Here is a 27940-nt window from a genome sequence, read left to right as displayed (position 1 = left end):
TCAAGCTATAATTTGAAGGAAGCAATGAGGAGGCTGAAAATTATCCACAATTGGCTGCTTCTCAGAATCTCCCTCTCCCGAGAATAGAAGCATTCAGATCTTCTCAGACACTAGGATGGGTTCCTTGAAGACAAACCATGTCACACTCTCATAGATGGAGGGGTGGTCAGAGAGCCTGGGTATGTCCAGTAATCCCTGCATTTTGGCAGCAAACACTGTGGGTCAACGTCCTTAAACTGGGCTTTTGCTTCCTTGAATTTAACCATCTGTTAATCCGTGCAGGTTTGCATGTTTACCCTCAGTCCCCAGGAAAACACAATCACAGTCAATCCATCATGTGACATGGCTGCCTCACCAAAGGTTTTGTACTTTGTTGAGTTCCAGTGAACCAACTGAAGCTCGCCAGGGTACGACTAGCCATCATCAGTATGCTCAGATCCTTGTCTGCCTCTGTGTGCCCAGTGAAAATGGAACTGTTTCAGTTTATAGGGATTCTCCAGGGGGCCATCACTGACCACTGTCTTAATATCACAGTCGCCAAACTCCACCATGACTGAGTGACCATTGTTGCAGATGGACAATGAGGTAAAGGCACTGTAAGGATATGGAGATGGGTGTAAGGTTTGCATCATGGACTGCTTGAGCAGGCACAATGTCAATGGCGATTGCCGATCTCCCTGGGAAAATGGGAATTGCTTATACCAGTTCAAAGGGCCATTGTCATCTCTGTAACCTGAGAAGGGTGAAAATTATCCACCATTGGCTGCTTCTCAGAATCTTCCTCTCCCGGATATAGAAGCTTTCAGTCCGCTCATCTCATCCGTGGTGATAGCCTGGAGTGTGGGAATGCTGGAGTGAGACTCTCCGCTGCAAGGTCTGTCTGTCTGTCTCTGCTCACCTGTAGTTCATTGATTTGAAAAGGGAGGCAAGCAGGCAGGGCGCTGCGCGAGAACAGCATCTTGGGAATGACAAGGTGAAGCCTAGTTTGCAGCCACAGCTCATCAGCGCCACTCCGTGATGCGAATTGCCCCAGTTTCCTTTGCTGTCAATCGGCCGGGGCTGATTGCATCTTAAGCAGAGAAAATTCTGACCCTGTCAGTCAATATACAAAACATATGTAGGTGCTCACGCTCAGATTGAAGGGACTCATGAAGATTTAAACAAGACTGGAGGATTTGCCTAGCTTTTCAGCTCATGATGAAAATCAATTCTAGGATTAGGCGTTGCCTGACTAGGAAAGGAAAAAGAAGGAAGCACTCCAAAAATTACTTTGGACTACATCCTGGTAAATAAATTCTCCACTTAAGAGACAGTGTAAAGTGTAACTATGGAGTAGGATTTTTGGTCGGTTTGGAAATCAACAAAGGAATTTTTTTTGTTTAAAGTATAATTTTCCTACAAAAATAGAAATTTAGTCAATGTCGCATTTAATTTATTTGTTACAGTAATATGCTAAAAACCTGAAACGCTGTTGTGTGACCTTTTCAGTCAGTTACTGGAAGTTCAAATTTCTTTATTAAAGATGTCAGTCATTCCGAGGATCTTAGCCTGACCTACAACTTCCCCAGTCAGAGCAGAAAACCTTTTTCCCCTAATATATCCCGAATACCATATTGTTCCCATTGTGCAAATTTTCAAAGAATAATTGGATAAAAACTATCCAACTTTCATAAACAAACATCAGATACATAATAATGCACTTCAAACCATATTTATTTTGATCTTTAACAACTGAAGAACCATAATCTTCCAACATTGTGCTTGTGTTGGTTTGATCTTTCAAACATGGATATTCTGTGGATTTGCCATAAGGGTAAATAACAAGAGATACAAATATAGTTTCAGTTAATAATGTTAATGATTTATCATATTCATAAGAGCACAAACATTTGTGAAATAATAGCCATTCAACTATTTTGCCTGGCATATTGGTGCTTTAGGCAGTCACAGTACATAATCATTTCTGAGTCGCATGCTGCCAAATATAAACAAATTTCATCAAACTTTATTTTGTGTAATCCAGTCCTTGCTTTAACAATATGAATTACTTTATTTTTGGTTTGTTAGGAAGAACAATCTTATTCCTCTTCACTAATCTTAGTTAAAAAACCTATGTACCTTAAAATGGACCACTTATAGGACGGGATTCTCCGAGCCCGCGCCGGGTCGGAGAATCATCGGGGGGGGGGGGCGCGAATCCCGCCAAGCCGCTCCGACGCCAGGCCGCCGATGACCAGAGAATCAGCGGCAATCGCGCCGGCGCGGTCCCCGCGGCGCCGGTCGTGGACTGTTGAAAGCGGTCCCCGCGGCGATTCTCCGTGCTCGACGGGCCGAGTGCCTGCCGAGTTCCACCGAGTCCCGCCGGTGTTGTTCACATATGGTCCTACCCGGCGGGACCTTGGCGTTCTGGCTGCGGGGGCCGCCCTGGTGGGGGGCGGGGGGAGCCGACTCCGGGGGGGCGCCTCCACGGTGGCCAGGCCTGCGATCGGGGGCAACCGATTAGCGGGTGCGCTTATTCCAGGGGGGGCCTATGTTCCTCCGCACAGTGCCCCTGTAGGGCTCCGCCATCTTGCCCGGGGGGCCTGCGCGGAGACAGCCGTGGCGCAAATGCGCAGCCCCACGCCGGCCGTGTAGGGCCGGCTTTCGGCACCGGAGCTGCGCACAGCACTCCAGCCCCCGAGGAAGGGGAGAATGACTGGGCCTGGAGGCCTGTTGACGCCGATGTGCTCCCGCCGGTTTTGACGCCGGCGTCAACACTTGGCTGGGATTTCGGAGAATCTTGGCCCCAATTTGCATTGTCATCAATCTTCTACAATTTATTTTGCCTTGTGAGGGAGGGGATTAACAATTGGTAAAACTTTCATGAAGAGAAAATTCTGTGGAATATGCAACTGAGTGTAAAAGGCTATCATGCAAAACCTCCAAGATATAAATCTATCATATGCGCTCCAGATCTTGAAGTTGCAGTTCTCTATTCTATTGCTAAAACATCCATTTTAATTTTTCCAAGTCTAAAAACTAATGTTGAAAATCATGGTGCAAAAATGTTGATTGCATTTTTGTGCCATTCTATTGTCGGCTAGTTTATTGAGATATTACCCTTTTAAACTAGATGAATTAACTCCTGCATTAAAATAAAAGAACATATTGAGCATTTGTCTGCTAATATTGGAAACAGTAACTTCTGGGTGATAACTCTATTGAAATGTTTAATATATTTTCTAGCATTAAAGTCAATTCCCTGGACTTCTTGCAAAGCAAGTTTGTCTTAATTAATGCTATTTCAAATTACAGAGCTATTTTGAACACTAGTTCATAATCACTCCGACGTTCTTCCTCTTAAGTCCATTTTGTAGAGTTAATACCATCTCTATCTATCTTTTTTATTGAAAAATATTTTTATTACAAAATAATTTTTCATTATTAAAAAATAAATCCACAATAACTACCTAATGCATACATATACAATACATGAATAACACATTCCAACATTTTCAACACTACTAACCCCATCCCTTACAACCCTAACTAAAAAACAAAGAAATCCCCAACTGCTAACTAATAAACCCCCCCTGCCCAACAATTGACGATGACTAGCTCCTTCAAAAAGGAAATGAATGGCTACCATCTCGAGTAAAACCTTTCTATCGACCCTCTAATGGTGTTCTTGACCTTCTCAAGATACTGGAAACCCATTAAATCACCCAACCACACCGAGGCACTGGGCAGAGGAGGAGATCTCCATCCCAGCAGAACTGGCCTCCTGGCTATCAACGAGGCAAAGGCAAAGATATCCATCTTCATCCCTGTCTGCAGCACCGGCGAGTCCGAGACCCGAAAAATAGCCAAGGCTCCAGCTGAATACCAAGAATCCTTGACATGGTGCTGAAGAAGGAGACCCAAAAGCCAACAACTTTAGGACACGACCAGACCATATGGGTATGATTCGCCCATCCCCAAGAACATTGTTCGCACCTCTCCTCCAGCCTCGAGAAAAAGCCACTCACCCTAGTCTTAGTCAGATGCGCCCTGTGCATCACCTTGAACTGAATCAAGCTGAGCCTAACACAGGAGGCGATTGAGTTGACCCTGTGAAGGGCCTCACTTCACAATCCCCAATCAAAAACTGGACTCAGCTCCCCCTTGCACTGCGTCCTCACCTAATCCAATGGATCCTGCTCCACAGCCGATATCTGACCATAAGTATCTGAAATGTTTCTCTCACCCACTTTGACCAGAGATGACCCTATTCATGAGCGAGGGTGAATGTGCCAAAAGAAATGATGAGATCTCCTGACGCAGGAAATCTTGCACCTGGAGATACCTAGGAAAATTAGATCTTGGGAATTTAAACTTACCCAGCAGCTACTCAAATCCAACAAACCTACCCGCTACAAACATGTGCGCAAACCTCTCCAGCCCCTCCCTCCCCAGGATCTAAACCTCAAGTCCAACTCCGCCGGCACAAAATGATGATTCCCACAAATACGAGCTGACATCAACATTGAGCCGAGCTCAAAATGCTGCCTAAACTGCCTCCAAAACCTCAACATTGATGCCGCCACCGTGTCCGAGGTAAATTTCACTGGAGAAAATGGAAGCGAGGCAGTTACCAAGGTCCTCAAACTAGAACCCAAACCGGGGGCCCCCTCCATCTGCCCCCCTATGGAATTGGAATCCTTAAACCACCACAAGCACATTTTCAATATTGGCTGCCAAGTAATAGAGTACCAAATTAGGCAAGGCTAATTCTCTGACTCTCTCTCTCTGTGCAGAAACACCCTATGAATCCTCGGGGTCTTGCCTGCCCAAATGAATGAACTTAATGACTCTAGCAAAGAATGATTTGGGGAGAAAAATGATGAGGCACTGAAAAAGAAAAGAAACCTTGGAAGGACATTCATTTTAGCCATCTGATCCTTGCCCACTAAGGACAGAGGGAAGTTATCCCACCTCTGCAAGTCCATCCTAACCCCACCCACCAGACTGGCATTATTTGGTTTATGGAGCGAAGCCTAATCATGGACTATCCGATACCCAGATAATGAAAGCTAGTTCTGGCAAGGAGAAAACACAACATCCCCAGCTTGGCCCTCCTCCCCGGGGGGAATTCGCTGGAAAGTTTTCGCTCTTGTCGGGATTCAACTTATTCGCCGAAAAAGAGACAAAACTCCTCAACAGCTTCCTTACCTCATCCATCGTGGAGACTGGGTCCATGTCATAAAGAAGCTGATCATCTGCATACAGGGACACCTTTTGCTTTTTCCCTGCCCGCATTATCCCCTTCCACTCTGTGAAAGACCTCAACATAATAGCCTGTAGTTCGATTGCCAGGGCAAACAGAAGCGGAGACAGTGAGAAACCCCTCCTTGACCCCACACCCAACTGAATGTGTCATTTGTAAAGACACTAGCTGTCGGGACCCTCTACAACAAATGGATCCAAGATTATGAACATTGGCCAAAACCAAATCTCCCAAGAATCTCAAATAGGTACCCCCACTCGACCCTATGCTTTCTTGGCATCTATTGAAATAACTTGTTCTCACTTCTGGTTTCCATCAAATGCTGGGAGTGTTGATGCATGAATATTGTATGCGGACAGACTGGGAAAGGTTGCAATAGTTGCCTTAATTAGATAGCCTGCACAATGTCAAGTAACACCCTTGAGTAGATGCCACTTGAGTGAAGGACCAGAAAGCAACCAATGTCTGTGAAACAAAGAGTTAGTGCCCAAATAACATTTTCTGAGAACACTGGCAAAAAGAAATGGCCCAAATCTTCTCATCTCTGGATGACTGGAATGCACCTTGGGGAATGCACACCAGATACCTGCGGACGTCCTGATGGATAGGCATACGTGGAAATTGCCCAGGAAGCTTAAACTTCCAGTGGGCTGATTCCCTGCTACTCAAACACTCTGTGTATGTCTCTGAACCTGAATTCAAGGGTGGAAACTTGGGCTAGATTGTGGGACTTACCTGGATACTTATCCAGGAAATATTGCAGAGGCTGTTGAAAATAGGTGACATTGTAAAGTTCGAGCAAATGTCATGGGCAGTGGCAATGGACCCAGCATTGCCACTGACTAGAAGATCTAGGCCAGTGTTTCTTCAATTAACATATATTTTCCATTGGTATCCCACTATCTTGACTGTGGGGAAAGAATTGATCTAGAATAACTGGGCAACACGGTAGCATAGTGGTTAGCACAGTTGCTTCACAGCTCCACGGTTCCAGGTTCGATTTCTGGCTTGGGTCACTGTCTGTGCGGAGTCTGCACGTTCTCCCCGTGTGTGTGGGGTTTCCTCCGGGTGCTCCGGTTTCCTCCCACAGTCCAAAGATGTGCAGGTTAGTGGATTGGCCATTCTAAATTGCCCTCAGTGCCCCAAAAGGTTAGGTGCGGTTACTGAGTTACGGACATAAAGGAGATAGGGTGGAGGTGTTGGGCCTAGGTAGGGGGTTCTTTCCAAGGGCCGGTGCAGAAGGGCCTCCTTCTGCACTGTAAATTCTATGAAATTCTATGAAACTCCTGTTGGTATTCAGCTGTTCACTGATCCATTCTTGTTAATCTTCTAGTTTAATTCTTAATTGGGGGCCCAACTTGTTATCTAATCCTCTGCCACAAAAGCTTGATATTAACTAGTTCATAAGCTCCACATTGAATGCTAAGTGGTGTGCTGAACTGGCTGAAGCCAAATATGGACTGTTGCTGTCTCTGTCTTACTTGCCCATCTGCCTGCCTTCAAGCACTCACATTCTTTCGCTCTCATCGAAATACAAAACTCTTGAATTCATTGCTATCATGATATTAAAGTTTAAAAATTTCTGTGAGAGTTGCCATTAGTTGGTCCTCCACTTTATCACCTGGCACCAGCAAATCAGTCAACCATCTCTTCTTGCCTCCTTTCAAGAATAACTAAATAAATACACACCACGCGGCCTGCGGTGGTTCAATAAGGCAGCTCACTATGACCTTCTCAAGGGCAATGAGATTTGGGCACTAAATGTGGCACAGCCAGTGATGCCCAAAACTCCCAGGAATGAATTTTCAAAAACATATAAATAAAATAAAAATAAGGATTAACAAAAAGAACAGCTTTCTTTTAAAATGAGGGAACTGAAACGAATAAAGGAAACATAAATGCAAAAAAGATGCAAAGTCAACAATAAACTAAGTTAACGAGAGAGATTATATGAAACTTCAAAAAATTGAACAAGAACAACAAAAGACAATAAACGGAAATAATAGACAACGTTGCCTCTGCTATCTATATTAATATACTACAAATCTTGCATCTGTGTGTACTTCTTTCAAGTTACTTCCTGCAATATTATCTTATGTCTATTCCTGCCGTACTGTTTCTGTTATGATTAAACCATTCTATGTATTTCTGATACAGTTCGTCACCGTGGATAAATGGTGTTAATGCATATCTACTGCTGATAATCCTGAGCTACATCTTCAAGGTAGAGAGTGCTAGTGATCTGCTGAGAGAGTCAGAACAATAAAAGAGGCACCAGCCCCCAGAAGTACATCTGAGCTCAAGTAATTCTTAGGAATGGTGAATGACTATGGGTGTTTTCTACCAAATTTGTCAACATTATTGGCCACTTTGCATTTGGTACTAAGAACACCAACGTTGGGTTTGGAAGATGCCCCAGAGAGAAGCTTTTACCAGAGTAAAGCGATTGTGACATACTTCAGATTTACTGATGCATTTCGGCCCGTGTTAACCTGTGATGTCTCTCCATATGGTGTTGGTGCAGCGCTGTTCCATAAGGTGGATGATGGATCTGAAAGACCTACAGGGTACGTCACGAGAACTCTCTCAGAGCTCGGAAAAATGCTACTCTCAGATTGAAAAAGGAGGCTTGTCAATAGTATACGGGGTAAAGAAGTTCCACCAGTATGTATATGAGAGGCATTTTACCATTGTTACGTGTCTTCACAAAGGAAGACATGAATAATGTACCGGAAGTTCTGAAAAGCACAAGTTTTATTGAGGAGCTGAAGGAAATTAGTATGAGTAAAGAAATGGTTTTGGGGAAAATAATGGGATTGAAGGCGGACAAATGTCCAGGGCCTGATAATCTTCATCCCGGAATACTTAAGGAAGTGGCCGTAGAAATAGTAGATCCATTGGTGGTCATTTCATTCTTTGGACTCTTGAATGGTTCCTACAGATTGGAGGGTAGCGAATGTAACCCCGCTATTCAAAAATGGAGGGAGAGAGAAAACAGGAAACTATAGACCTGTGAGCCTAACGGCGGTAGTAGGGAAGTTGCTGGAGTCCATTATCAAGGATTTCATAGCACAGCATTTGGAAAACTGTGGCAAGCAAAGTCAGCATGGATTTATGAAAGGAAAATCATGTTTGATTTGGGAGCGTGAGCTGTGAGTAGGATGTAGAGATGCTTCAGTGAGATCATCATAGAATTTACATAGAATTTACAGTGCAGAAGGAGGCCACCTGGCCCATCGAGTCTGCACCGGCTCCTGGAAAGAGCACCCCACCCAAGGTCAACACCTCCACCCCATCCCCACAACCCAGCAACCCCACCCAATACTAAGGGCAATTTTGATCACTAAGGGCAATTTATCATGGCCAGACCACCTAACCGCACAAGGATAGGGGCAGCACGATAACATTGTGGATAGCACAATTGCTTCACAGCTCCAGGGTCCCAGGTTCGATTCCAGCTTGGGTCACCGTCTGTGCGGAGTCTGCACATCCTCCCCGTGTATGCGTGAGTTTCCTCCGGGTGCTCCGGTTTCCTCCCACAGTCCAAAGATGTGCGGGTTAGGTGGATTGGCCATGATAAATTGCCCTTAGTGTCCAAAATTGCCCTTAGTGTTGGGTGGGGCTACTGGGTTATGGGGATAGGGTGGAGGTGTTGACCTTGGGTAGGGTACTCTTTCCAAGAGCCGGTACAGACTCGATGGGCCGAATGGCCTCCTTCTGCACTGTAAATTCTATGATAAAGTCTATGATAGGACAGACTGAATGAATGGGCAGATGCATGGCAGGTGCAGTATTATGTGGATAAATGTGAGGTTATCCGCTTCGGTAGCAAAAATAGGAAAGCAGATTATTATTTGAATGTTTGTAAATTGAGGGAGATGGATACTCAGTGAGACCTGGTGTCCTCGTGCATCAGTCACTGAAAGTAAGCCCGCTATACCTGTAAAGAAGGCAAATGATATGTTGGCCTTCATAGCGAGAGGTTTTGAGTATAGAAATAGAGATGTTTTACTGTAATTGTACAGGGCATTGGTGAGGCCACACTCGGGAGTATTGCGTGCAATTTTGGTGTCCTTTTCGGAGGATGGATGTTCTTGCCATGGAGGGAGTGCAGCGATTCCTGAGATGGCGGGATTGTCATATGAGGAGAGACTAAGTCAATTCGGATTATATTCATTGGAGTTTAGAAGAGTGAGAGGCAACCTCATAGAAACTTACAAAATTCTAACAGGATTAGACAGGGTAGATTCAGAAAGAATGTTCCCAACGGTGGGGGAGTCCAGAGCCAGGGTCATAGTTTGAGGATAAAGGGTAAACCTATTCGGATCAAGGTGAGGAGAAATTTCTTCCCCCAGAGAGTGGTGAATCTATGGAATTCGCTACCACTGAATGTAGTTGAGGCCAAAACATTGCCTAATTTTAAGAAGGAATTAGATATAGCTCTTGGGGCTAAAGAGATCAAGGGATATGGGGGGAGTTGGGATCAGGGTATTGAACTTGATGACCTGCCAAGATCATAATGAATGGCTGAGCAGGCTCGAAGGGCCGAATGGCCTCCTCTTGCTTCTATTTTCTATGTTTCTATGACCACAATCTTGGGTCTTTTTAAAGAAAATAAGGCTATTCCACCAATCGCATCAGCAAGAATTCAGCATTGTGCGTTAATTCTGGCCACCTATGAATATACATTCAAGCACCGGCCTGGAACACATATCGCATTTGTGAATGCTCCTCTTCACCTTCCTTTACCGGAGAGTGTAACACCTCCATCAGTACTGCAGGAAATTGTTATGGTGTTGAATTTCTTGGACACATTGTTGGTTTTGGCACAGCAAATCAAGTATTGAACCAGCAGGGATCCGCTGCTGTCCAAAGTGAAGCACAGGATACTAAGAGGTTGAGCCAGTTTTTGAAGACATGAAACCAAAGGATGAATTATGTTAAGAAGATGGCATCATGCTTTTGGGAGCCAGAGTTGTTGCCCCTGTACCAGGAAGGGAGGTGCTTCTAGCCGCATTGCACAGTGCCCACTTGGGGATATCGAAGGTGAAAATGCTAGCCAGGGGTTATGTATGGTGGCCTGGCATTGATGCCAGCATTGCTAGTCTGGTGAAGCGCTGTGAACAGTGCCAAATCCAACAAAGGAATGGCCCAGCTAGCCATGGGTACAAGTTTACGTTGATAATGTGGTGCCATTCTTGGGTAAAATGTTTTTGCTCCTTGCTGATGCCCATTCAAAGTGGATGGAAGTGTTTGAAACAAAGTCGATAATGTCGCAATCCAACAACTGAGAAATTACATCCGTGTTTTTCCACCCATGGAATACCTGAAGTCACAGTAGCAGATAATGGAACAGCCTTCACTAATGCTGAATTTCAAAATTTCACCTCCTTAAATGATGTCAAGTATATCAGGGCTGTGCCTTATCACCAGCATCTAATGGACTGGCTAAACGAGCAGTCCAAGCTTTCAAGGCTGGCCTTAAGAAGCAGGCAGGAGCGATCCTGAAGACCAGAATCTCACAATTCTTTCTGGCCTCTAGAATCAGTTTGCACTCTACTGCGGGAGTGTCGCCAGCAGAGATGTTGATGGGCTGGCATCTTAGGACCGGACTAAGCTTGGTGTTTCCGAATTTGTTGGGGCGGGTAGAGGCCAGTCAACGCAATCAGAAGGAAAAAAACCATCATGATTCAGGCAAATCAACAAGGTCTTTTTCGGTGGAGGAATCCACGTGTGTCAGAAATTTTGGAAGCGACTCGAGTTGGATCCCAGGAGTTGTTGTATCAGAAACAGGACATTTGTCTTATGGAGTGGATGTACAAGGAAGAATTGTCCGTAAGTGTGTCGACCATATATGAGGACGAGAGTTGTCCCAGCAGCCAGTACTGCCACCTAAAACCATGTTGCCAGCAGGACACATTGCTGACTATCCAAGCAGTGAAGTACCGAGCCAGAGTGTGACAGGCAAGCCTTTGTGCCCATGGAAACAGGTGAAGCTGAGTTAGGCCACTTGTCTGATGCTCCCATGTTCTTCTCATTGAGATTGAGGAGTCGGGTGGCACGGTGGCACAGTGGTTAGCACTGCAGTCTTACGGCGCCGAGGATCCGGATTTGATCCCAGCCCCGGATCTACTGTCAGTGTGGAGTTTGCACATTCTCCCCGTGTCTGTGTGGGTTTCACCCCCACAACCCAAAGATGTGCAGGGCTGGCCACACTAAATTGCTCCTTAATTGGAAAAAAAAAGAATTGGGTCCTTAAAATTTATTTTAAGAAAGAGATTGAGGAGTCCGCTTGGGCCAGGTTTGTCTGTTTGCAGTGGGGCAAAGGCATCAATGGACCAGTCATGGCAAGGGTTTTAATGATGAAAGGACTTTTTACACAGAAACTGTGTTAATTAATACTGAGCTGCATTTATTTTCAATAATTTAGTTTTGACACCAAACACCACAACCAGACACAAAACCGTGACATTAGTCTGAGACACAGCTTGGGCTATCGTCATGGCAAACGTACTGTGGTAAACCACCGTGTTCTGATATTAGAGGTTGGACGGTAGAACCTGCACTACAGGTTCACCTGTGGCCCCTGCATGCTAGCTCCGCCCAGGAGACGAGGTATAAATATGCATGGCCTCCAGCTCGCAGCCATTTCGCCAGCTGCTGTGGGCGGCCACACATCTGATACTAATAAAGCCTCAGTTTGGATTCAACTTCATCTCCAGTCAACTTGATCGTGCCTCACGTACAATGCAAGATCAGAAGTAGACCATTTGGCTCCTCGGGCCTGTTCTGCCATTCAATAAGATCATGGCTGGACCGCTTGAGTTTCAAATTCCACATTCCCGTCTACCCCCAATAACATTTGATTGACTTACCTAAGATGAAGATAGCTACCTCTGCCTTGAAAATATCCAATGGCCCTGCTTCCAATGCCCTCTGAGGCAAAGAGTTCCAAAGTTGCACAATTCTCAGAGAAAATAAATCTCCCCATCTCTGTCCTAAAAGGATTACCCCTAATTTTGAAACACTGTCACCTAGTTCTGGACCCACCAACAAGGGGAAAACATCCTTTCGTGGCCCACCTTGTCAATAAGATTAGGATCTAAAATACTTCAATCAAGTTGTCCCTCACTCTTCTAAACTCTGGTGGAAACAAGCCCAGCCTTTACAACCAATCCTCACAAGACAACTGGCTCACTCTGGGTATCAATCTAGTAAACCTCCTCTGAAACGCAGCACGGTAGCATAGTGGCTAGCACAATTGCTTCACAGCTCCAAGGTCCCAGGTTCAATTCCCCACTGGGTCACTGTCTGTGCGGAGTCTGCACGTTTTCCCCGTGTGTGCGTGGGTTTCCTCCGGGTGCTCCAGTTTCCTCCCACAGTCCAAAGATGTGCAGGTTAGGTGGATTGGCCATGCTAAATTGCCCTTAGTGTCCAAAATTGCTCTTAGTGTTGGGTGGGGTTACCGGGTTATGGGGATGGGGTGGGAGTGTGGGCTTGGGTGGGGTGCTCTTTCCAAGAGCCGGTGCAGACTCGATGGGCCGAATGGCCTCCTTCTGCACTGTAAATTCTGTGAAACAAATTCACATCCTTCATTAAATAAAGAGATCAAAACTGCACACAGTATTCGAGATGTGGTCTCACCTACTCCATGTATAACTGAAGCATTTATGCTCAATCCCTCTCATGATAAAGAGTAATATTCCTCCAACAGAAGGAGCCAGTGATTTTTTAAAATTCATTTACTGGATGTGGGCGTTTCTGGCAAGGCCAGCACTTAATGCCCTTTCCTAAATGCCCCTTGAGAAGGTGCTGATGGGCTACCTTTTTGAACTTCCTGCAAAGGAGGCATCAATGAATGAACACCCCTCGGTACTGTTAAGTAGGAAGTTACAGAATTTTTGACCCAGCAAAGATGAGGGAACAGCAATGCACTTCCAGGTCAGGATGGTTTCTGACTTGGAAGGGAACTTGGAGGTGGCAGTACTTCCACGAGACTGTTCACCATCACTGAGAGGAGGGTTATATTTCAAATTTATTTGCTGAATTTAAATTACAACTGCTGTTGTGCCCCTGGATTACGAGTCTAGTGATACTACCACGATGCCAGCGCCTCCCCAACACCTGCTTCGAGGTGATAAACTGGCCTTGTGCTTTTGACAAATTTATCCTGCATCCCACACGGAATCTTCTGAGATTCAGTGCTGCTTTAGCCCTGTTGTTTCTCTCCAATTCATACCAGTGTGTCGGCTGCTGAGGTTGTCTGTAATTGCACGAAAATCTGTGAATCTAACAAATGTGCACCATGAGGATTCTTTTGCCTGACATTATGGAGTATATCCACTTCACTTCTGTTTCATTGGCATGCCTGTGCTTTGAGCTTTGTGGATGAGACCTTCTGCTTAGGAGTTCTATGGAAAGAACTTTGTGACATGGAACACATAAGGAAGTAAATGCTTTACACGGAAAGCTCTTACCTACCAATGCCTTCTTCGCTAAGTATTTTGTTATGTCTCACCCATTTTCCCCTCTCCTACTTAATGCTTGACACCCATAAGTACTGACATGATACTATTAGAACAGACATGATTCTGTTTGCTTTGTTTAAGTTTTTCATGTATCTTTCACTCTGAAAAAAAAGGTGCTTAAGCTAGAACATGCAAGTGTGTAACACATGATTGCACTTGCTTTACATGGGCATAAATGTACAAATTTGGCTAAATTACTTCTCAGGCAAATGCATACGCATGTACAGCAGTTACAGTGATCCTACTTCAGTGAAATATCCCCAAGTAAATCAGCCAAAATAAACACACTGTCAGGATTGGAAAAGCTCTTTGCTAAAAACTCCAAATGTGCAGCTGGTTTGTATTACCAGTTTAATAAGGCAACAGTAATACGGTCAACTAGATTGTAAACATGATAGAACAGCATACTTGAGATCAAATTATAGCAACAGCTAGCATATAGTTCTGAAAAGTTGTCTGAATAAACTTTAAAATATCAATCAAGTTAGCCCTTCCACTTACGGTGTTACCTTACGAGAAGTATTTCCCATTCACCTCAGTTATACTCGGAGCCACTTTCAGATATTATAGTCAGGGTGTGGCTCTGAGGAAATGTGAAGCATGTGTAATTATGGTGCATGTTATATGGCAAGTAATGGAAACCATATATGTTACAGTCCCCTACCAGAAGTGATGCTGGTCTGTTTCATATGGAATATTTGGAAGAGTGGTTAGGTTCACATACAACTGCATCACACAAACTGAACGAGAGCGAATGCTTGGAGTGGGAGTATTAACCATATAATAATTTACATAAACGGACAAAAACACCAACCCCTGGAAGGACAAATTGTACCCTTGGCACCAGTGAAACTGCAAATGATGCCGAAGTTGTGAATTTTAAACTTGCAAAAGAATAAAAAAATATAAAGTGCGCTCCCTTCCCTTCACAATGCTGACCTGGTTAATGGTACATTGTTTCCTTTAATTCAATGAAAGCCACTCTTCAGGGGAAACAATGGAAAAGATAAAATCCTCCATTTTTTGCAAAGGCAACTAAATGAACAACCATTGATATAGAGACTGCATTATCTTTCTCTTGTCGAGTGTGCTGATTTGAATACAGATTTTTGCAATATGAGGCTCCTATCAACTACTACTGATTAATTCGGAGTAATTGAAGGTCATAACTTTCAACAGGCAGAACTTACCAACAGAAATGCTCACAAATCTATGCCAGAAATCTCATTTGACTCCACTATGTAAATCCATCAACTGCTATGGTACTGAGCTGTACAGAGCAGTGGGGAGGAGGAACTGGTCCAATGTTTGATTCATGCTGAGTTAATTCATGAAAAATAGACTGAGGGGAGATGGAGTGGGTGTGGGTGTGTAGGGGAGATTTTTAACCGACGTTAACATCCATGGGTTGGAAGGAAGAATGTACTACTCGATATGTAATGGCACCTGTTGAAATAAGGGAGGAAAAGAAAAATACAGCAAATGCTTAAAAGCGAAACAAAAAATAGAAAATTCTGGAAATGCTCAGCAGGTCGGCCAGCATTTGTGGTGACTTTACAGGGTGGGCAGATGCATACTCCTTACCGCACCCCCGACTACAAAGTCAGTCAGTAAAAATAGTCCACCCCACAGCAGTAACACACTGTGGGCAGCAGCAACATGCAAAATGTGGGACTTCCACCCCTAACTGGGAGGCAGTCGCGCCATCCAGACCTGCCGGCCAATCTGATTGGCTGATAGCTCTTGCAGTCCTAGAGGTACCAGAGCTCAGTAGTGGGCACTTCCAGGACTGCAAGCAGGCCCAGCATAAAGGCCCCAATGGATCCCGGTAAATTGGGGCACTGGGTGGGGAGTGATCGGCACCTTACAGAGGTGCAGGTGCAGAGGAATGTAAGTGGGGGTATTCTCCTCACAAAAGGTATCCCCCCGAAGATAGTGACTACTTTCCTCCTGACTTGTACATTTTTTTGAAAGGATGGGCTGCACACTGCCTCCCCACGCCTTAGTTATGGTGTGGGCAGCGTAATATTGGCGTCAACTGACTGTAAACTAAATTATTTATTTACATATGGCAGACAGACTGCTGATTTTGGCACCTGTCCACCACCACCATCCCTGTATTATGGGGAACAGCTTGGGGTGGGTGAGAAGATGGTGGGCTAGCCAACCTTGTAGTTTCTGTGCCCCCTTGCCAAAACCACACCCACATTTCAGGGAGATGGCTATTTGGCAGAACTGGAAAAAGTTCAAGCTTTTAAGCAAGTGCAAAACCAGGGAATGAAAGAACATTGAAAGCGAGTCTGTGATAGGGTGAAAGATAGGCACGAATAAATTGTAAAAGGGATGATGGTGCAAGTCAAAAAGAGATGGTCATGTAACAAGTAAAGAAACAAAAGCAGGGTTCAGAAGAGGAGTAGCAGAATCATGATCAATGGCCACCTTCCGAAAAATGGGGCAGATATTAAGTACGACCTGAAATTGTTGAGACTTAAAGGCTATAAGGTGCACTTTTCCCCTTCCTTCCTCTTTCAGCATTCCAAAAGGACCGTTCATTTCATGCCACCCAATACCACTCCGCCATCGTCCCCAACCTTTCCCTTTTCCATAGCAGCTTCCCATGCAAGTGCAGGGAATGCAACACAGCCTTTTTTTTAAACCACTTCCCTTCTCACCATCCAGGATGCCAGGCACTCAGGTAGGAATAGCAACTTCGACCTCATTCAGTTTAGGATACTGAATTTAACGCTCACGATGTGGTTGCCCCTGCACTGAGGAGATGAAATGCAGATTGGCGACTGCTTTGCAGAACACCTCTGTGTCGTGTTGGGTGTTCCGATGCACAAATGATCCAACACGGCTGTAGATGGTACAACTCTGTTTTATTGTCTTAAACAATGACAACTACTAACTGCTGGCTTAGGTTCGTGCTTCACCAGCTAACCTGTGGACCCAGCCCTATCAGTATCTTGGTGAGGCACTCAGCACATGGTCTATGTCTGAGTGGCACACTGTGACCTCTGTACTCTGAGCTATCTCCTGGTAGAATGAGCGGGAACTGTGGTGTTCCCTGTTTTATAGTGCGTGTGCTCTCACTGGTGATTGGCTGCGATGTTATGTGTGTGTTGGTGACACTCTGTTCAACCGTTTTGCATTTTAATTCTCCACACCCACTTTGATCTGTTCATCCACTGTCTTCTACATTGCTTGAATGAAACTTAAGTAAGCTCAATGAACAGGGCCACACACTTTTCAATTACCGTCTTTCGAACAGAAGATTGAGTTCAACCATTTCAGATTATGATCTCGATTCTTTATTTTTTGAATGTCAGCTACTCATTATGAGCAGTCTTAAGGATTCCTATCCTTCAAGACCGATTTTTGTTTTTTCTATTTGTCCCATTACCATTTGCCTTGCATCATCCACCAAAAGAAACCCTCATTACACAGACCGCCACCAGTAACCTCCCCATAAGAGAGACCCCTGCCTGGAAACCCTCCATGACAAAGATCCCTGCCTGGAAGCCCCCATAAGAGAGACCTGCCTGGAAGCCCCCTCCCCAAAGAGGGACCCTTGGATGGAATACCCCATAAGAGAGACCCCTGCCAGAAAGCCCACCCCCACCCAAAGAGAGACCCCTGCCTGGAAGCATCCCATAAGAGAGACCCAGGCAGCGTTTGACTGAATCTCATTCGGCCAAACCTGTTGTAAACATCGCTAACGTGATGTAACGTCTTTGGGGGGGGGGGGGGTCATGTGGTGGGGGCCCTCTAATGATAGTCAAATACATTAAAATCCATTTAAATGAGGTTCATGCCCACGTGATATTTCCAGCAAAGGGTGGGGAAAATCAGGAAACGTGGGGCAGGATTTGCCATTTGGGAGGTTAGTGCTGGGAACTGAAATGTGTCTGGTTCGCATTTGCGTTGGCGGCATGATTCAGGAAGCAAGTCAGGACATGTAAATGGACCAGCACTCATGAATTTAGAGCAATTCCAATTCATGCTGGAATTAGCGCTGGAGAGCCTGACAAGCTGATGCTGCTTCTAAGCGCTCCATTCACCACACTCTCATTCCAGCCAAGAAGATGCTCCACAGAGACCCGCACCGAGAATTACTCAGTTGGCGCACTATCGCATGCTGTACGTAGTGAGGGTCGGGAGGGACATTCTCTTCCCCAGGGTGGACAGGAGACTCAAGCCCACCATTGTTAACGGCCTGGGAGGAAGTGGCAAAGGCTGTGAATGTTGCGAGCCTCGCCGGCAGAATTGGGACCCGGTATGGCAAAACGTTGAATGACCTCCTTAGGGAAGCTCGGGTGAGTCTCCACATCTGTGCCCCTGGCATCATTTCCGTCCCTCACTCCTCACATCACCCTTCACTCCTCTAGACGGCAACCAAAACCCACCTGCCTTCAAAATGATGTCCCTTTAGCAAGTGAGTCACCATTCCTTCCCAAGATTGCGCCATGCCTCTTGTCTTGCAGGACCAACACCAGATGAGGCCGGGCCGTCCAGGGTCACTGCCCCCCCCAGCACAGTCTGGAGTACCAGTCCGGGGAAGACACTGACTCCACTCGGCCCATCGAGTCTGCTCCGCCATTCAATCATGGCTGATATTTTTCTCATCCCCATTCTCCTGCCTTCTCCCAAAACCCCTGATCCCCTTATTAATCAAGAACCTATCTATCTCTGTCTTAAAGGCACTCAGTGATTTGGCCTCCACAGCCTTCTGCGGCAAAGTGTTCCACAGATTCACCACCCTCTGGCTGAAGAAATTTCTCCTCATCTCTGTTTTAAAGGATCGTCCCTTTAGTCTGTGATTGTGTCCATTGCTTCTAGTTTTTCTACAAGTGGAAACATCTTCTCCACGTCCACTCTATCCAGGCCTCGCAGTATCTTCTAAGCTTCAATAAGATCCCCCCTCATTGGTCTAAACTCCAATGAGTACAGACCCAGAGTCCTCAACCGTTCCTCATTTATCAAGCTGTTCCTTCCAGGGATCATTCTTGTGAACCTCCTCTGGAACCTTTCCAAGGCCAGCACATCCTTCCTTAGATACAGGCCTTCAACTGCTCACAATACTCCAAATGGGGTCTGACCAGAGCCTTATATAGCCTCAGAGGTACATCCCTGGTCTTGTATTCTAGCTGTCTTGACATGAATGCTAATTTGCCTTCCTAACTGCCGACTGAAACTGCATGTTAACCTTAAGAGAATCGTCAACAAGAACTCCCAAGTCCCTTTGTGCTTCTGATTTCCTAAGCATCTCCCCATTTAGAAAATAGTCTATGCCTCCATTTCTCCTTCCAAAGCGCTTAACCTCATACTTTTCCACATTGTATTCCAGCTGGCTCTTCTTTGCCCACTCTCCTAGCCTGTCCAAAAACGGGGAAAAAAGACAAAATGGCGGCAGCCAGAGACAAAGGTGAGCTGCAGGAGCTGGAGCAGCGGGAAGGACCGGGGAAGAAAGATAGAATGGCGGCGGCCAGAGACAAAGTGGAGCTGCAGGAGTGTATTAGGCACTGCTTCGAGGAGCATCGCGAGGAGATGCGTAAGGAAATGCTGGCGCCTATGCTTTCGGCAATCGAAGGACTAGGGATCACCCAGAAGGCCCACGAGGTTCAGATCCAGGAGATACAAAAAAGAGTTGGTCAGAACGAGGACGAGATCTCGGGCCTGGCGGTGAGAGTGGAGCAGAATGAGGCGCTACACAGGAGGTGGGTGGGAAGACTCGAAGACCTGGAGAACAGGTTGAGGAGAAAGAATCTGCGGAACCTGGGTCTCCCGGAAGGAGCGGAGGGGGCCGATGCCGGGGCATACGCGAGCACGATGCTCGGGGCGATGATGGGCAAGGAGGCCCCTTCGAGGCCGCTGGAGTTGGACGGGGCACACCGGGTGCTGGCGAGGCAGCCCAAGGCAAATGAGCCGCCAAGGGCGATGGTGGCGAGGTTCCACCGGTTCACGGACAGAGTGGGTCCTGAAATGGGCCAAGAAGGAGCGGAGCAGTAAGTGGGACAATGCAGAGATCCGAATATACCCGGACTGGAGCACAGAGGTTGCAAAGCGGAGAGCGGGTTTCAACCGGGCCAAAGCGGTGTTGCACCGGAAAGAAATGAAATTCGGAATGCTGCAGCCGGCGCGACTGTGGGTCACATATAAGGGCCAACACTACTACTTTGAAACGCCGGAAGAGGCGTGGACATTTATACAAACCGAAAAGTTGGACTCTAACTGAGGGTTTGTGAGGGTGGGAGGGATATTTGAGGTTTGATGTGTGATGGTTGTTGTATATAGGGGGTCAATCACAATCACGCGCAGGAAATGTTACATGGGCTGGGGGAGAGAGAGACAAGGCCGCGACAGGAGCTGAGCCAGAGGGGGCAGAGCGGGCTTTGGAAAGCGCGGGGTTTGGTTTTTCCCGCGCGCCGGAAGAAAGGTGGGAGGGGGAACTCCCACATGGGGAGGTCAATGGGATAGCGGGGGTAGCCGGGGTCAGCTGACTTACGGGAGTGACATGGGGGGAGCAAAAAAGCTAGACGGGGTCTAGCGGGGGGGAGGGAATGGGGGGGGGGGGGGAAGGGTTGCTGCTGCACTGGCCGAAAGGGAATGGGACATAGAAGAGGTGGTCGGGACGGGGGTCCCCCGTCTGGGGGACTGGAGGGTGAGGGAGGCGGGACAGGGGTCTGGCCCAGAAAAGGAGATGGCTAGTCAGCAGGGGGAGGGGGGGTGGGGTGGTGAGAGCCCCTTCAATCCGGCTGATAACGTGGAACGTGAGGGGGCTGAATGGGCCGGTGAAGAGGGCTCGAGTGTTCGTGCACTTAAAGGGACTGAAGGCGGATGTGGTCATGCTCCAAGAGACTCACCTGAAGGTGGCGGACCAGGTCAGGTTAAGAAAGGGATGGGGAGGACAGGTATTCCACTCGGGACTGGACGCGAAGAATAGAGGGGTGGCAATATTAGTGGGAAAGCGGGTGTCATTTGAGGCCAAGACTATTGCGGTGGACAATGGAGGGCGATATGTAATGGTGAGCGGTAGGCTGCAGGGGACGTGGGGGGTGTTGGTAAACGTGTACGCCCCGAATTGGGATGATGCAGGATTCATGAAGCGCATATTGGGGTGCATTCCGGACCTGGAGAAAGGAGGCCTGATAATGGGAGGGGACTTCAATACAGTGTTGGACCCAGCACTGGACCGCTCCAAATCAAGGACTGGAAAGAGGCCGGCGGCGGCCAAGGTACTTAGGGGGTTTATGGATCAGATGGGGGGAGTGGACCCATGGCGGTTTGCAAGGCCGCAGGCCAGGGAATTTTCTTTCTTTTCCCATGTACACAAAGCCTACTCCCGGATAGATGTTTTTGTTCTGGGCAGGGCGCTCATCCAAAGGGTGGAGGGGACGGAGTATTCGGCCATAGCCGTTTCGGACCATGCCCCGTACTGGGTGGAACTGGAGCTGGGAGAGGAGAGGGACCAACGCCCTCTGTGGCAGCTGGATGTGGGACTGCTGGCGGACAAGGTGCTGTGTGGGAAGGTGAGGGGGTGTATCGAAAGGTACTTGGAGACCAACGACAACGGGGAGGTGCGGGTAGGGGTGGTATGGGAGGCGTTGAAGGCGGTGGTCAGGGGAGAGCTAATCTCCATTAGGGCTCACAGGGAGAAGACAGAGGGCATGGAAAGGGAGAGGTTAGTGGGGGAGATTTTGAGAGTGGACAGGAGATACGCAGAGGCCCCGGAGGAAAGATTACTTGGGGAAAGACGACGGCTCCAGGCGGAGTTTGACCTGTTGACCACAGGGAAGGCGGAGACACAGTGGAGGAAAGCGCAGGGGGCGACCTATGAGTATGGGGAAAAGGCTAGTCGGATGCTGGCACACCAGCTCCGTAAGAGGATGGCAGCGAGGGAAATAGGGGGAGTCAAAGATGGAAGGGGAGCCACGGTTCGGAGTGCGACGAAAATAAACAAGGTATTTAAGGCCTTCTATGAAGAGCTGTACAGATCCCAGCCCCCAACGGGGGAAGAGGGTATGAGATGATTCCTAGACCAGCTGAGATTCCCGAGGGTGGAGGAGCAAAAAGTGGCTGGTCTGGGGGCACCAATTGGGTTGGAGGAGCTGAGCAAGGGTTTGGGGAGCATGCAGGCAGAGATAGTGGCAGTTATGGACGCGGAGAAGGCCTTTGACCGAGTAGAGTGGGAGTACCTCTGGGAGGTGCTGTGTAGGTTTGGGTTCGGGGGAGGGTTCATCAGTTGGGTTAAGCTCCTTTACAGAGCCCCGGTGGCGAGTGTAGTGACGAACCGGCGGGGGTCGGAGTACTTTCGGCTGTACCGAGGGACGAGGCAGGGGTGCCCCCTGTCCCCCCTGTTGTTCGCATTGGCGATCGACCCATTGGCCATGTCATTGAGGGAGTCTAATAAATGGAGGGGGGGTGGTCCGAGGTGGAGAAGAGCATCGGGTGTCGCAATATGCGGATGACCTGTTTCTGTACGTGGCGGATCCAATGGAGGGGATGGTGGAGGTCATGCAGACTCTAAGGGAGTTTGGGGAGTTTTCGGGCTATAAGCTCAATGTAGGGAAGAGTGAGCTCTTTGTATTACAGGCGGGGGACCAAGAAAGAGGGATAGGGGACCTACCGCTGAGGAGGGCGGAGGGGAGCTTTCGGTATCTGGGGATCCAGATAGCCAGGAGTTGGGGTACCCTACATAAACTGAATCTGACGAGGTTGGTGGAGCAAATGGAGGAGGATTTTAAAAGATGGGACATGCTACCGCTCTCGCTGGCGTGTAGAGTGCAATCGGTCAAAATGGTGGTCCTTCCGAGGTTTTTGTTTGTGTTTCAGTGCCTTTCCATCGTGATCACTAAGGCCTTTTTTAAGAGAGTAGGCAGGAGTATTATGGGGTTTATGTGGGCGAATAAGACCCCGAGGGTAAGGAGAGGGTTCCTGGAACGCAGTAGGGACCGAGGAGGGTTGGCGCTGCCAAACCTGGGGAGCTACTACTGGGCAGCAAATGTGTCGATGATCCGCAAGTGGGTTATGGAGGGAGAGGGGGCGGCATGGAAGAGGATGGAGATGGCGTCCTGCAAAGGAACGAGTCTGGGGGCGTTGGTGACGGCACCGCTGCCGCTCCCGCCGACAAAGTATACCATGAGCCCGGTGGTGGCGGCAACGCTAAGGATCTGGGGCCAGTGGAGACGGCACAGGGTGCAATGGGAGCATCGGTGTGGTCCCCGATCAGGGGTAACCATCGGTTTGCCCCGGGGAAGATGGACGGGGGGTTCCAGAGCTGGCATCGGGCGGGGATCAGAAGAATGGGGGACCTGTTCATTGGCGGAACGTTTGTGAGCCTAGGGGCACTGGAGGAGAAGTTTGAGTTACCCCCGGGAAATGCCTTTAGATATATGCAGGTGAGGGCTTTTGTGAGGCGACAGGTGAGGTAATTCCCGTTGCTCCCGGCACAAGAAATTCAAGACAGGGTGATCTCGGGCTCATGGGTCGGGGAGGGCAAGGTGTCGGCAATACACCAGGAGATGAAAGAAGAGGGGGAAGCGCTGGTAGAAGAGTTGAAGGGTAAATGGAAGGAGGAACTGGGGGAGGAGATTGAGGAAGGTCTGTGGGCTGATGCCCTGGGTAGGGTTAATTCCTCCTCCTCGTGTGCCAGGCTCAGCCTGATACAATTTAAGGTGGTTCACAGAGCTCACTTGACGGGAGCGAGGTTGAGCAGGTTCTTTGGGGTAGAGGACAGATGTGGAAGGTGCTCAGGGAGCCCGGCGAACCATGTCCATATGTTTTGGTCATGCCCGGCACTGGAGGGGTTCTGGCGAGGAGTGGCGGGAGCAATATCTCAGGTGGTGAAAGTCCGGGTCAAGCCAAGCTGGGAGCTAGCAATATTCGGAGTAGTGGACGAACCGGGAGTGCAGGAGGCGAAAGAGGCTGGCATTCTGGCCTTTGCGTCCCTAGTAGCTCGGCGAAGGATCTTGCTAATGTGGAAGGAGGCGAAGCCCCCCAGCGTGGAGGCCTGGATAAACGATATGGCTGGGTTCATAAAGTTGGAGAGGATTAAGTTCGCCTTGAGAGGGTCTGCGCAGGGGTTCTACAGGCGGTGGCAACCGTTCCTAGACTATCTCGCGGAGCGTTAGAGGAAGGTCGGCCAGCAGCAGCAGCAACCTGGGGGGGGGGGGCGGGATGACGGGGGGGGGGGGGGGGGGGGGGGAGGGGGGGGATGTCCGGGGTGGGGGGGGGGGAGGGGGGGGATGTCCAGAGTGGGGGGGGGGGGGGAGCTGCCTGGGGGGAGCGGGGTGGATGAGCAAGAGATAACATGAAGAGTCGGGGAAACTGGCACGTACGGGAGAGAGCCAGTGTACAAAGCTATGTAAATATACTATTTTGCCATGTATATGGGCAGCACGGTAGCATTGTGGATAGCACAATTGCTTTACAGCTCCAGAGTCCCAGGTTCGATTCCTGACTTGGGTCACTGTCTGTGCGGAGTCTGCACATCCTCCCCGTGTGTGCGTGGGTTTCCTCCAGGTGCTCCGGTTTCCTCCCACAGTCCAAAGATGTGCAGGTTAGGTGGATTGGCCATGATAAATTGCCCTTAGTGTCCTAAATTGCCCTTAGTGTTGGGTGGGGTTACTGGGTTATGGGGATAGGGTGGAGGTGTGGACCTTGGGTAAGGTGCTCTTTCCAAGAGCCGGTGCAGACTCGATGGGCCGAATGGCCTCCTTCTGCACTGTAAATTCTATAAATTCTATAAAATTCTATATTCATTGTTGTGACCTGACCCATAGCTCTCGTCTATGTGCTACACCTGTGGCAACTTAATTGTTGTATAACTTTCTAATGTTCCGTGCTCAAGGTGTTATCCTAGACTGTGTCCATGGATGAATAGGTTCGTTGAAAGCGTTATAGAAATAGGGTGGGGAAGTAGGCTTGGGTGGAGTACACTTTCAGAGGTTCGACGCAGACTCAATAGGCCAAACGGCCTCCTTCTGCACTGTAGGGATTCTATGATTCTATGATCTGATGTACTGCTGGGACATATCCCTCTGTGTCTGGCCAAGGTCGGTCAGTGCCCAGTCAATGCTTTTGATGCCCTCAGTCATGGACTTTTGTGACTGGGCCAAGCTCTGAAGCACTGCAGCAATGTCCATGTGGGCCTGGGACATGTCTGCCAGTGACTGGGATTCCTTGTCCTGCGCCCTAGTCATCAACAGCACAGATTGGCCCAAGCCTTGGATGTCTTGACCCATGGCTCTATGTCTTTCCCCATGGCTTCCAATGCAGACGGCACCCGTTCAAGTGGTGGCCTGTGTACCACGCATTGTCGGCAAAATCTCCTGCGCCTGAAGGCAGTTGGACTCCTCGAACTGTTCCTGCAGGCACTGGAAAGTCGCTAACCCCCCATCCTGTAAATCCTGACTCTGTGCCTGCATTTCTACCAGTGTTAGGATCATACCTTCCAGAAGCACGACAGCTGTTTTCTGTGATAGGCAGCCCTCTGACCACCCGCTCCCTCGTGAGGGAAGTTAAGGACAGCATAAAAGCAAAAGAAAAAGCATACAAAGTGGCGAGAATTAGTGGAAAGCCAGAGGATTGGGAAGCCTTTAAAAGTGAGCACTGGACAGCTAAAAAAGTAATAAGGGGGTGATGATGAAATATGAGTGCAAACTAGCTAGTAATATAAAGGAAGATAGGAAGAGTTTTTTCAATATATAAAAGGTAAGAGAGAGGCAAAAATAGACATTGGACCACTGGAAAATGTGTCTGGAGAAGTAATAATAAGAAACAAAGAAATGGCAGAGGAACTGAATAGTTACCTTGCATCAGTCATCACGGTGGAAGACACCAGTGGGATGCCAGAGCTCCAGGAGACTCAGAGGGCAGAGATGAGTGCAATGGTCATCACTAAGGAGAAGGTTCTGGGGAAACCGAAAGATCTGAAGGTGGATAAATCACCTGGACCAGATGGACTACACCCCAGGGTTCTAAAACAGAAAGCTGAGGAGATTGTGGAGGCATTGGTGGTGATCTTTCAGGCATCACTGCAGGCAGGAAGGGTCCCACAGGACTGGAAAGTGGCTAATGTAACACCGCTGTTTAAGAAGGGAGGGAGGCTGAAGTTGGGAAATTATAGGCCGGTTAGCCTGACTTTGGTCATTGGTAAGATTTTAGAGTCTGTTATTAAAGATGAGATCGCAAAGTACTTGGAAGTGCATGGTAAAATAGGACTAAGTCAGTACGGCTTCGTCAAGAGGAGGTCATGTCTGACAAATCTGTTAGAGTTCTTTGAGGAAGTAACAAGGAAGTTAGACCAGTGGACATGATTAATTTAGATTTCCAGAAGGCTTTTGACAAGGTGCCGCATAGGAAACCGTTAAATAAGTTAAAAAATATATATATATATTTATTAAAGTTTTTAACACAATTTTTCTCCCTTACAAACAATAACCCGCCGCCCCCCCCCCCCCCCCCCCCCCCCGCCCCCTCCGCCGTACAGAAGAAACGAGAAATCACGCGGAGCAAGATATATATAGAATTATTATAGAATTATAGAATTTACAGTGCAGGAGGAGGCCATTCGGCCCATCGAGTCTGCACCGGCTCTTGGAAAGAGCACCCTACCCAAGGTCCACAGCTCCACCCTATCCCCATAACCCAGTAACCCCACCCAACCCAACACTAAGGGCAATTTTGGACACTATGGGCAATTTAGTATGGCCAATCTACCCAACCCGCACATCTTTGGACTGTGGGAGGAAACCGGAGCACCCGGAGGAAACCCACCCAAGCCGGAATCGCACCTGGGACCCTGGAGCTGTGAAGCAATTGTGCTAACCACTATGCTACCGTGCTACCGGTAAACACTTTCTCACCAACATTTTGACCTGTCTCTATCCTCTGACTGAAGGGTGTTCAGGATGGGCTGGTGCTGGGTGTAGAGGATGTGCAGGGCGGGGGGTGTGCAAGGTTTTGGGGAGGGGGATTCTTGGTTTGTGGATGGGGTGACTGGGGGCTGGAAGCTGGTGCAGGGCAGGGACTTTGTGACACTTCAACTTCCCACTTGGAGTCACCCTCAGTGAGAGGTGGCAGGGAACGGGGCAAGAGGTATGACACCTTACCCAGTGAGTGATCTATCATCGCTCACCATCTCCAGAATGCCCCTCCTCTCCCGCATCAACCACCCCGAAAGGATTTATGGGCACATAGGCCCATTAGATGGCCCCAGCGCACATGCAGGGCCACCCGGGTGGACAGTTGAATGTGATCCAAAAGGCAGGAGTCAGACATTGTCAAATGATGAGGAGCACCAGAGCGCATCCCACAGAGAGTCATCATAATCCTCCGTCCCGTGTACAAGGCCCGCTGATACTGCCAACCCAGGGCCAACGCCTTGTGGTGATGCTGATAGGACCGTCAGAGAGGGAAGGGGAGCTGGGGTAGTGGGATGGAGTGAAGGGCTGTGGGACAGGGAAAGTGGATTGAAGGGAGGAGGGACAGGGAAGATGGACTGAAGGGAGGAGGGACATGGAATGTGGAGGGAAGGGAAAGGAGACAAGGAAGAAGTGAAGGGAGGAGCTATGGGGAAGGGGGTTTCATTTGGAAGGGTTGCGGGGGGGGGGGGGGGGGGGGGATGGAAAGGTGGGACATGGCGACGGATCTGCCGGTAGCCAGGCCTCTTAATCGGCAAATGGTGATTTGATGAGTGTACTCCCTGTGCAGTGGCCCTGGAGCATACTTTAGGCTAGCTGCCCACGCCCGGTTCTTCCTGGACATCCTTATCATCAGATGAGGCCTGGCATCCTTCTTCCTCCTCCAGCTTGTCACCCCTCTGCTGCACAATATTGTGCAGAATGCAGCAGGTCAGCACAATGCTCGAGACCCTCATGGGGCTATATTGGAGAGTCCTACCAGAACGGTCTAGGCATCGGAAGCGCATCTTCAGTAAGCCGATGCATAGCTCAGAGACACTCTTGGTTGCTGCATAGGCATCATCATAACGGGTCTCCATGTTGGTCTGGGGCCTCTGGACAGGCATCATTACCATGACTTCAATGGGTAATCCTTGCTGCTCAAGAGCCAACCCCTCACCTGGGGGAGCACCTCAGAAGTGCCGGGATTCTCAGAGTAGGCCAGGATGGAAGCACCTTGCACACTGCCTGGGTATCGGGCATGA

General features: G+C 48.3%; 1 pseudogene; it reads right to left on the bottom strand.

Moving 5' to 3' along the window:
• On the bottom strand, positions 1 to 27811 carry LOC140384798 (carbonic anhydrase 7 pseudogene; annotated as a pseudogene).
• Positions 27812 to 27940: the final 129 nt, after the last annotated feature.

This window comes from Scyliorhinus torazame, chromosome 10, assembly GCF_047496885.1.
Source record: "Scyliorhinus torazame isolate Kashiwa2021f chromosome 10, sScyTor2.1, whole genome shotgun sequence".
Taxonomy (NCBI): domain Eukaryota; kingdom Metazoa; phylum Chordata; class Chondrichthyes; order Carcharhiniformes; family Scyliorhinidae; genus Scyliorhinus; species Scyliorhinus torazame.
Note: the sequence above shows the minus strand (reverse complement) of the source record. Positions and strands in the feature narration are given on the sequence as shown.